General features: G+C 36.6%; 1 protein-coding gene across 2 annotated transcripts in view; it reads right to left on the reverse strand.

The window, feature by feature from the left end:
- LOC134533062 (alpha-actinin, sarcomeric) overlaps window positions 1–12,282 on the reverse strand; it is a 141,129-nt gene that overhangs the window by 128,053 nt on the left and 794 nt on the right. The gene's annotated exons all lie outside the window — the stretch shown is intronic.

Below are 12,282 nucleotides of genomic sequence, written 5' to 3' on the forward strand. Positions count from 1 at the left end.
CAGACCTCTGAAAGAATTTCAAGGCCGACTACATGTTGACCGAGACCCAGTTTCCTTATGCGCATGGCGTTGTACATGAACTTGGCGAAGAATGAGAGGGTCTTGAAGAAACAAAAAAAGCTTCCGAGGTAAAACGTCCTGGAACGTCGCACATTACCGGTCGAAAATAAGCGGAGAAAACCCTGGAACTACGAAGCCGCGCGCAACACGCAAAATGTACGCGTATAACTAGTTGCGTATCAAACAGGCGACACAACGTAAAGTAATGCACCGTACAGCGTGATTCCGTGGCCCAGTGTACACACAGCACGCCATCTCTCGACAAGCGAGGCAGCACTCAGCGCCGCCTATCTAACAGCGCAGCGGCGGCTAATGGCTCAGATACCGCCGTGGGCTTTACGTGAGCGCGTCGCTGGCGGTCAGACAGCGGTTGAAGTAAGTTACACACCGCTGCGCATCCACAAACACGATGCAACTTCGCCTTGACAAGATAACCCATCAGGAGAAATTACTGCACACGTAATAAGGCTAGTTTACGACAAGATGATAATAATAAGCCATTACATAGCCATATTTTAAGCACAGGACTAATACTTAATGTTAATTCTTAAAAGGGCCTAGTCATGGCTGTATTGGTGTTGGTGAGGCGGAATGGTTAAGTGCGACGTTCGGTGGTGCTCATAGCCCGGTACCGCCTCTAAGCGCAAGGCTGTGGACTGGCGCGCAGTCTTCTCCTCGTGTACAGGGCAACAGTAATATTTGTGCGGTAACCGTAACATTAGAAGAAATTAAGATAAAGGTTTAATTCAAGTTTCTTGAAAGATTTACATAATGTGTATCGAGTGTCTCATGATTAAAATGATTATAAAAACCCGTGTTTTAGCCATTTTCACTATTATAAATATACAGTTTAAAAACGAATTACGAAACAGTGTATTCTCAAATACTTTTCTTAGACTGCAATGGGGGTAAAACAAGTCAAAAATTATGTGGAAAATAAAGGTACTACCTTCAATTATTTAAATGAAATAATTTTGCGACATAGAAAAAAAACTCGGAAGTTCTAGAACTGCATTCAAATGAACATAATCCACACGCTCAGTGTTCCATCTTAAATACTTTCTGTATTTTTTTTCACATTAGAAGTGTTTTTCAGATCCAAATTCAAATACGTATGCCAGCCTTGGGAATCACTTTAGATCGTAAGTCGTAAAGAGGTTTTCCAGTTTATTTTTTTTTTTTCCGTGATGAACCAGCAGCCTACGATTTTACTGGAATTTTTCTTTAGAACCATTTTTTTTACAAGTCTCTCTTTAAAAGTCTTGGAATTTCACAACTAAGCTTTCGTTACAAATCAAAATATTCAGCACCTTTTCAAAAATAAATATAAAGGGCTCCTGAGTCATAACTTCGTAATCGAGCTATTATGTTGGCAAAACCCGAGTGCTTTAAGGTTTAACAGTTTTGACGCTGTAGAACACACTCTATATAGAATGTAAAACACAAGTTATTATGCGGAACGTAAAACACAAGTCATTATGCGGCTAGTACATTCGCGCTTTTGAAAAAAAAAAAACTGAAAAAAAAAAAAAAAAATACTGCCAGTACACTGGGAGTGAAAGAAATTTCCACATGAAATCGAATACACCTATTCAAGTTAGCGGCACTTATAGGAAAGTGGTTCCAGACTTTACGAAAAGTGCTATTTTAAAACGATGTCCAATACAACATTGGTTTCACTTAGTTTCCCAACGCACTTAGCGTATTCTTACAAGCCCATAGAAATGTTTTTTGGACATTAAGTGTGTATATATATGTGTGCATGTATATGTAGATATGTAGATATATATATATATATATAGCAAGGGCGCGAAGCGCGCCAGGTGGCCTGGCGGGCCCGCACTGTAACTGACGTTACGCACGCATACCTTCTGGATTATAGCGGCCCGGCCTCACCACCCCTCTGCCCACGCGTTTTCATTCCTCGGCGCGGTTATCTAGCCCTTAGCGGCCTGGGAATTCTCCGATCTTACCGAGGTCACCGCATGGAGTGGCGTGAATAAAGCGCCACTGTTCTGGATGCTTCGAGCATCGGGTCGGCCCGGGATGACGCGACATGTCACAACCACTCCAGTAATTTCCAGAAAGATGGCCAATGGGTATAAAAGCGGCGACGCCGGTCCCCCGCGGGAGTTACAACCGGCGAGTTGAGTGATGTGCGAGTTCGGCGAGCGGCGCAGGCGCGGAGCGACGGGGCCGTGCGAGTGCGACCGAGTGGCGCGAGACTGTGTGTGCGGACAGGTGCAACGTAAGGGGCAAACCACTGTTGAGCCTGGCTTCAGTGAGTGTGGACTTGACAGATACTTAGTAATTTGTGAAGTCATTAAGTGTGGTGATTTAATCAGTAATGTAAATATCAATAGCAAATAAATATGTATAAAATTCATTGGGCTATCCTTACCAAACAGTTTTCTCCGCTCGTAACACACACACAAAGCAACAGTCCTACAATTTTTAAAGAAAAACAACTGCAATTGGACACATTTTTTTTTGTTTAGCAAATACTTTCAAATTGCGCAAAAATAGCAAGCTTTACAGAAGCTCATAGCTATATTTTTATGATGATTTCTTTGAAAGTCAATTGAAATAGCATGCTAAGTAATAAGTATATATTCAAATTGATTTTTGCGATTCACTGTGCACCATGAAACCAATTTTATACTGTATAGACTTGGGTTTACCCTGCGTGGTTTGACGCAATAGCCAACCTAATACAGAGATACTTAAAATTTATGTTCTGTAAGCTGAGCACTACTAATTTGTATATGCTACAAAACATACATTAAATTACACACACCCTACATTAAAAAAGTTGCCAAAAAACTCGAGAATCCCTTCGTAAGGGACTAAAAAAAAATTACACGCACGCAGATGTGTGTGCAGCCACGTAGTCGGACCTGGACCTCAACACTGCGGCCAATAAGGTCGAACGTGGGCGCCCGTCGTTGCGGAACTACGCCCCTAAGACGCGCGCCGCCTGGGACGAGAGAGCCCCCCCCCCCCCCCCACACGCACATTCCTGGGAGGACTGGGTCCAACTGTAAATAGTATGTGGAGCATGCGCAGAGCGGCCCGCCGGTATAAATAATTCCTGCAGGGCCCTCCCCCACCCCCGCGACACTCTATTAATACCGCGCCGTGGATACAGTTACCAATTACCGCTGAAACGCTCAGGTGATGCCTACCCCCATCCCCTTTCTCGTGACGAGTTTTCATGTCTAGTAATTATACGTAACCTGCAACAGGCCCGCGCGGGAAGCTACACCAGCGGCTGACAAACCACAAACTAGCAGTAGCTGCTCACCCGGAACACTAACCCATATAACCGAGACCCAGAGGCTCGGCGAGATTCCTTGCAATCTCCCCCAAGGTATGCACACGCCTCTCGCCCGAACTGCGTTCCACACAGTACTGCATACTGCATATCAACAGCAGTTCTGCTTAGGGTATTGGAAACGACACCCAACAGAGCAATGGTACTGTTTGAATTTTATTTCAATTTGTTTAAGTTTACTGACCAGATATAATTTTTTTTTATTTTTATAGTTATCTAAACAGCGTAGATTTGTTTTATTCGCCGTCACTATCCTAGAAAGACTTATCTCTTGAAGCGTGCACTTCACTCCAGTAGCTGCCACGGAAGAAAATAGAAAGAAAAAAATTAAGAAATGCAATTTTTATTATTTAAGTCACTGCGTGAATTAAAACTTTAAGGCGACTAGGTTGTTGTTCAACTCTGTCAGTGAATTCTGTGTCGTCTACCCTTTTCCTACGAACACTTGAGCATGCGCAGGCAGTTTTGCCTCGCGTCTCCCATCGTTGACGGATTCCATGTTTTGACACGCCGTAACGTGCTAAATGAGTTCAATGTTACATGTCGCTTGAACGGTCAGGTCAATCTTGACGGCCTCGCATACAGCTCGGGAAACCCGGATGGCTTGATCAATCAAATCTGCGTATTCAACAAGGGATTCATTTAAGGCGGCATCACTCGCTTCATTTGTCTTAAACATCTCGTACCACGTGGTAGCCTCGGCAACAAAATTCTGTAAAAAAAAAACTCCCTTATTAAGATTTTTCATGCCTTCTGCAATGCTTGAAAATGAAGGTTTGTCTCATTTTCTTATATTTTCTCGGTGGAGCTGCATGCGTCGCCGCATGAAATATTTTTTTTTTCATTCAGATCATAACAAGTTCTATAATTTTCACTTTGAATTTAACGCAATATGTGCCAGGAGGTTTTTTTTTTTTTGCTCCAGACACATGATTTTTCAAAATTTCGGCCCTAGAGTCAGCTCGAAAATGTAACAGATCTTTGAAAACAGAACTCGCATCGACTTTCCCGTGAAATTGAAGTTCCTGCTGTCCGCAAAATAAAATTGTTGATACAAGTGATCGATATTTTAGTTTTTAGACGATTTTCTTCAACAGTATGCCGTAATTAAAAATTCATGAAAACTCACTCTTTATGTTCATGATCTTTTCAAAAAAAATTATAAGAAGTCAGCGCATCTCAATGCCACTTTTCGCATAAGATTGTGCAGCTTCATAAAACTTTTGATATTTAAGGAAAGGAGAAAATATGAACTGTACTGTTAGACCATGCTGCACTGGAGGCCGTAATAAAACACATGATCGACACAGAGGTCCCTTTGCTATAACTGAGTAGGCCAACCGCGGGTAGGTTGTAAGCCACTCAGTTCGAATGGCTCATTTAGCATTTTTAAAATTGTAAACTTTACTAAGAGTCCAAGGATATCTTAGTAATGTCTAGCAAAGATCGTCATCGAATTGATTATTAGAAACTAAACACAACCCAACATCCAATAATGAATTAGTTGTGCTACAACTACTAGAATCGAGCGATGCATCTGGTTGATCTTTACTGATAGAACTGATTTTATTTAGAGAACTATAACGAGATTAGGTAACAGAAACTACAAACACAGTAATCTGGGTACAAACATAACGTATCAAGGCTGGATGTCGTAATATATCCGACTGATGGCTGTTTGCACAAAAAAAAAGTCTTATTCGCTCATAATTTGAACAACCGCTCAGAGGCACGACCACTCACTCGCGGCTACTAGACGTGGACTAACTAGGCAACGCAATGTTTTTAGTCTGAGTGCAAACAGTGTTACAGGTTTGGGGTGGCGAGGTCACGCACCAGGCGGGGCCCCCCGGCAGAGACGCCTTTCAAACACCAGCTCGATTTGAATTTCACATTAATTTACTTGACATGACTTAACTGCTTAATTTTATACACCTACCTACAATTATAAGAATGCACTGTTATGTATTATATCTTATTAGTTAATACTATAATGTATAGATGCAGATACACATCGCTGAAACTAATCCTGCCGGCGCCCACAATTGAGGAAATTGTAACTTGGTGGTGGGAAATAATAGCAAAAGAAACGTTTGAGCACTATTTGCTGGTTCGCTCAGTTCTAGATGATCGCGATACCGGCCAAGTGCGAAAGCTTATTATGTGTAAAAAAAAAATACGGGAAAAGAATGAAAGTTGGCCAATGATAATAAATTTTAAAGCGGAACGTGGTATTGAAGTATTGGCAACAGCGAAAAACAAAAGAGCGCCGTAGAAAACAGACGAATGGTATTAAGTAATAGCAATTTTGTTGGCTATGTGGGGAGTGTAGTCATAGAAAAGAAGTGTAGTAGTGACGAGAGAAGAGGAAGATCATGTTTATTTATATTGTATCATTTTAATGGTAAAGTCTACAGAGATAATGTGTGGCTGTGATTGTAGTAGTGACCAGGTATGTAACGGTTCGTGTTTCACGATATCGAATAAATTAAAATGAGGAATGGCAAATTGTTTTTGGTGTAAAAATAATGTCTACAAAATAAATATTAGCACAAAACGATTATTGCCATAATGCTAAGAAAGGTAACTTTTTTTATGGCTTTTAAATGCTATTTATTTGTAGTTTTACGTGAATTTCGTTTGATTTGTTAGGTAAGAGGTGTGTTGTGTTTCATTTGCGATGTTAGGTGAATCATAAAAGTTATTAGGTAATGTAGAAGTAGCTCGTTTTCCTGTATGTGAAATATCTCGGTAATATTTTTCTGGGTATCGTGAACTATAATATAGTCGAATCTATTTTGCGATACTACAGGTATTTTACTCCTCATAATTAACCACTTCTCACGAAACTTTTATTTTTCAGTAAAATTAATTTTTATAATAAATAGATTACGCTATTATTTTTTCCCCGATACAGCCATAAGTTGTAACGTCTACAGTTATAATTTTATTGATAATGAAAAATAGGTTTCGTAATTTAGAATAGTGCCGGGAAGGGGGGGGGGGAGAGATTATTATCTAGTTTACGATATCGGAAAAATATAATATCCAAAAAATTACATGCGCATATTCCCACGCTTGTCACGTGAGAAAGCAGGGGTAGTAATTACTTAAACGAAGCCATCTTGGTGACGTAATCAGTATTGTTATGGTATCGCGATCTAGAATAGCCTCGCTGGCACATATGGTATGGGGATAACACATTTGCCAGTTACCTTCTAAGAAATAGAGTTCACTTATTATATTGTGCGCCGACCAGGCCAACGAATAATTGGTGCATGTTGCAAATTGTCAAATATTCACACTTATGAACTCAAACTAACATGACATCAGAGAATATGACCATATGATTCAGAGAAAATGCAAATTTAAATACGTAATGTACGTGTACGTGGAAAACATCCTCTCTCCTATTATTGGAATATTTTCGATTTGTTTGTAATTGACAAGGAATAATGCCTATAGCATACTCATATACAGCGAAAGTTCTTTAATAAACACGTTCGAGACCTCGGTCATGCTATAGTTGCGATTTTACCATATTATGCCACATCAATTTAGTTTCGACGGGAATACCAAATGTAGAAATGTGAAAGTAGCCCGCTAGAATACGGGAAACACTGTACTGAACTTATGCTGACAGTAACGATAAATCCTGAGCGATTTTAAAACGCCTGGAGCACGTTAGTGCGAAACGCGACCAGGCGGCCAAGACCAACTTCCGGAAACCACTCAGGAAAAATCTGAACGCGAGCTGCTTGATTCGTGCCGGATTACATAATGTACCGAACCGTGTAAGGCCTGTTCTACAATGGCCCGGAAACAGACGGATTTCACGGAACAATGTTTCTACAACAGCACGCAGACGAAGACGGACCTGTACGGATTAGCTCGGCAATGCTGAGCTCTTACGTTTACGTTGCTCAGAGCGACCAATAGAAGCTGCGGCGGTAGCCATGTTTGTTTATATTCTAAATAAATTAAAAATAGGTTTAAATACAAGAATTTCAAGTGTTCTATTATAAATTGTTACTTATTTTTATTGCATTACATAAATTCAGCCCGTACTATGATCTCGACGCATACATTTTATAATAGAATTAACATTTGCGTAAGTTGAAATGGAATCTCATTGGTTGCCATTTGTTACGTTTCCGTGTATTGTGGAAGCAGCAGACGCAACAGTGCAATAATGTTCCGGGAGATCCGTCTCCGTCTTTTCCCGTGCCGTTGTAGAACGGGCCCAAGAGGTAAATGGGCTTACGGGAGGGTAATAAAAACTTATCAAATAGATTCCTTAGTAAACCTTTGACACCCAAGATGAACAAAATGCAAATATTTTTTTTAAATATCAAATTACATCAGCACAAATTAACAAACCATTAGCTAAACACTCGACTGACTGTATATTCATAGCAATGACCTTGTGCCAAATGGCCAGGTAGCCTAAATGGCACCAAGCCAGTAACTATAATTAGGAAGGAGGTATACTACAAATTAGCACATTAGGATGATGACTGCCAGGTAGCAAGAATGAAAATAATCAGACGTTCATTGAAATGGCCTACATCTACTAGGTTCCACGGTTAGAAAATGTTGACTATAATTTCAAATATTTTAACCAGGCAAAGATTAACGTGCAAATTTCCAAAACAATTCAGTGTAAAAATGTAAATGAAAAATGTCTTGAAATATTGCAATAATTAACTATGGATGTTAAAAAATATGAAAATTAATATATTTATGTTACAAAATAATGTGTCGCCTACTCATAAATTGTGTGTTTAGGTGGTGGGTGGCATTCCAGTATGTTTGTGTCCATAGTAACATAAGGATAGTATAATTTTTATCAAAGATAACTAAGGAAGTAATGAAGGTTTAAATTGACTAAACATGGAGAAACTCACCTAGAACAATACACACAACACAATTAATTCTACACAGAAAGTATAGGTATTTGAAAAAATAAGACTTAACAAAATCAAAATATGGTGATGATAAATAAATGTTAATTTAAATACAAAATAAACCAGAGAATCTCTATTAATATAATGCAAAAAAATCAAAAGATTACATTTCTACAGTTCTCAAATAATTAATGTTATGCAAAATGACTCACTTAAGATGATTAGGTAATTAAATTACAAATCAGGCCACATGTACATTCTTAAGTATTCGGAATTGGTGTTTTATAAAAATTATAATAATAAATGAATATAAGCTACTTAGAGTATTTTATACTTTACAATGTTTCAGCTCACATGTCTGAAGATACTGCAGCAATCCTATAAACCAAGATGATCAATCATCAACAAGGCAGCAAACATCTCTTGGCCAACCAATCCTTGCAAAATGGCAGTAATTCCTGCTGGATATTGCACCAACAATAATCAAAGTGAATTAATACAAGACTTATTGTCAAAATGAAACTTTATTACAAGCCCATATTTCAGGACTGACTCATTTACCATGTTATTTAAAAAGCTCTATTCTAAAATCCTTTTTCCTAGCATTGCAAACAATAGGGACATTCAAAAAAAAAATATTAACAGTGTACAGAGGGCATGCTAGCTACTTGCTGTGTTAGAAAGATTTAAGATACACTAACTAGCTATAACAGTTACCATGGTGCCACTTTCAGAAAATAAATACTGGATGTGAGAAAAGGAATGAACTTGAAGAGGAAACCAATAAACCCCAAAACAATAGTCAACTCAAAATCCATTACTCCCTTTGAAGATACAATATGAAACCCATTCAAAACTGTAGTAAAAAGCTTCTAAATATTCCAAATATCTTTTTTCTGATTTTTTTGTGCACACAGGAAATAAAAGTTTTTTAGTGCTTAGCTTATGGGAGTAAATGGATATACCATTTCCATGGGAGTTTTCACTAGTGGCACAGCGCAGACCCTACATGCCTGTCTGGGCCATGTTCCATTTTGAGAATATTCTAGAAATTATAGATGCATTTAATAGAAAACATTTGTGAACATTTTGGCTACATGAAATATGAGAAAATTTCTATTAATATGCAAAATACTCATGGTGACTCCAAAAACATAATTTTTTTTTGTTATTTTTAATGTTTTACTTCGCTATCTGGTGTTTTTTCCCCTCAAAGAGGTGGTTTTTTCCAGGAAGGCTAACTGTTTGTTAAATTTATGTAAGTACTGTAAACTTATTCTTGCAAAATTATAATTTTATCTCACACTGGATTCTAAAAAAAAACTCAGAATGCCATTTTAGAATACTAATAATTATGCTTGAGGATTCTTTAAAGAGGCATTGCAATATTGCATTAAGTTTTTTACTCTGAGAAAGAAATTATTTTCAATTAGGTTTTTTTTTGTTGTACCATTACAATCATGTTGAATATGGTAGATGGCATTTACATAATCATTTGTCTCGTGAGAATGCAAAAATAAAAATTGCTGCAATCTACCAACTAGTTAGAAATAACTATTAATATAATTTAATGTAACCAAATACATAATGTTCATTAATCATATCTTAGCATATATATGTTTTGATGTGATATTTGAGGTGTTTCAAATATATGTTTATATCATGTACAGTAGAGTCCCACTAATCCCAACACCACTCTTGTCCCGTCATCTGGTTAATCCAAAAGGGATTTTTTTTTAAAAAGGCAGGATTTACTAATTTCCATAGGTTAAAAACTGAGGTAGGTATATGGTAGTTTTAAAACTAAAAATAAGATGCAGGAAAGAATGTACGCATTTAAGGAAATAAAATTGATTTTCTTTTTTTCAACCGTTTTAACTATATAAAACTTGAATTACATTTTAAAGCAAATTCAATTTAATCCGTACTTTTGGTGATACCCACAGGGTCTAGTCCCATCTAATTCGAATTAAAATCATTAGATTGTAGATCAGTTGATGTATCATAAAATTTTTTAAATTTGTTTCTTCTTTTATGGTTTTTTGTAAAGTTGTGGTATGTAGTGATTCATTTAATAATTATTTAACAAAGAAGTTATTGTGTGAATTTGTGTTTTTTGCACATTTGTTTTATAATTTCATGGAATTAATGGTACAAAACATTTTCTCTATGAATTTCAATGTCTTAAAAAAATAAGCCAAATGTTGATAGTTACTCGAAAAAAAGGCGAGTTTTTTTACGTACTGTACATTTTATGGTACTTCAGATTGCTGTCAGGTGTGATGATTGACCGAAAAGAATAAGTGTGTTTATATAGTGATATTTTTTTGAGGCATTAAAGGCAATCATAACTTAAGTGAAAGGTTGATTATGCTAGTTCAGTTACATAAATAATATATTATATTAAGTCATTTAGTATTACAATTTCTACAAAAAAAAAAATTTCTAGGATAGGTATTTGAATGTCTAGGTGTCAGTAACTTAAGTTTAAAGTTGTTATATTAAGTAAGTAATGCAGGGCCATTCAAAGGGAGGCAGAAAATGCTTAGGCCCCAAGCACCAAGGAGGATGGAAGGGGTGAATAAGTTTAAAATTTTCTTTATTGCTTGGGTTTACACTGATAGGACGAAAATTACATGTCTATTATTAATATAATTCATTGGAAACCTTACAAGTTATGCAATATGTGCAGATCACTTTTACAGTTATGACCGTAGTAAAATTTACAGTCTTAGGATTTTTTTAATTTTTCGAAGTTTTGAAAAAATGTACATTAAGTTAAGTAATGGGGAGGGAGCCCATACAAAATACATGTCCCCGGGTCCTTGGTTTCTCTTTATGGTCCTGAGTAACTAAGATAATAGGAAAGATGTTAAAATAATAAAATACTTGGAAAAATTAGTAGAGTGAATATCGGTGGAAAATTATTAAAATCGCTGGTTTGTCAAGGAGAGTAAATGCAAACAAGCTAATAAAAATTTGATAATGCTTTCTTTTTATTTAGTTAATGACATTTTTTTTAATATTCCTGTAAACAGCATAGTAACATTGCAAGTATTTTACAAGTAATTTGCCACAAACTGTGTGAACAGTTTTTAGATTAGCTACACTTAAAGAGATTTAGGCATTCAGTTTTTAAATGTACGAAACATAACCAACTGTTTTTACAATTTTACATGACTAAATATTTTTAACATGCTTAACGTAACCAACTATTAAAACAGTCAGTACGTAATCAGAAAAGAATTTAACATATCACATTTCCCTTTTACACAAGGGATAAAATATGTCAGGCACTGAAGAGATGCATTTTTGAATTTTTGTTTGCTTTTTTTGTATGCACCCCTCTCCTCAACCATTATAAAATTGCTGTGACAATTATTCTTTCACATACATTTTCTAATTTTTAATGCTTTTCACCCCACAATTTCCCATAGACTTTCTTGCCTTACCCACTACCAAGTACTTCAGAAATCAATAAGGAACATGAATAATATTCAAAAATAATACCATTTTCTAAAATAATTTTTTTCAGGTGCACTACCACTTTCAACACTTACCTCCACACTCTAAATAGAATGCATTCTAACCAACCTTAATATTTTATTCATTTTCTGATTGACAGGATATTACCATGAGTTACCTGTTATATTGTTATCTTAACTGAAAGAAAACTTCTACGCAAATATTTTAAAGTGGATTCTACAATGGTTCCCAGATGAGCTATAATTTTTATCAATGAAGACTACTAAAAAAAATTCCTTTGATTTTATTTACATAGGTATTGGTGATGTAAACTGTTACCAATAACCCAAGAAAAGTATATCTGAGGAGGAAATTATTTTAAGCCAAGAGTTTAAATGTAAGTCGTTCGTGATAAAACATGTTAGGTGTGTATTTACCGTACAAGACCCAATTGTTCTGAAACGAAAAAAGGGGCATAAAACACCATAAATTTAAGTGAACGTAAGTAGACCATAG

The sequence above is a fragment of the Bacillus rossius genome, chromosome 6 (genome assembly GCF_032445375.1).
Source record: "Bacillus rossius redtenbacheri isolate Brsri chromosome 6, Brsri_v3, whole genome shotgun sequence".
Lineage (NCBI taxonomy): Eukaryota > Metazoa > Arthropoda > Insecta > Phasmatodea > Bacillidae > Bacillus > Bacillus rossius.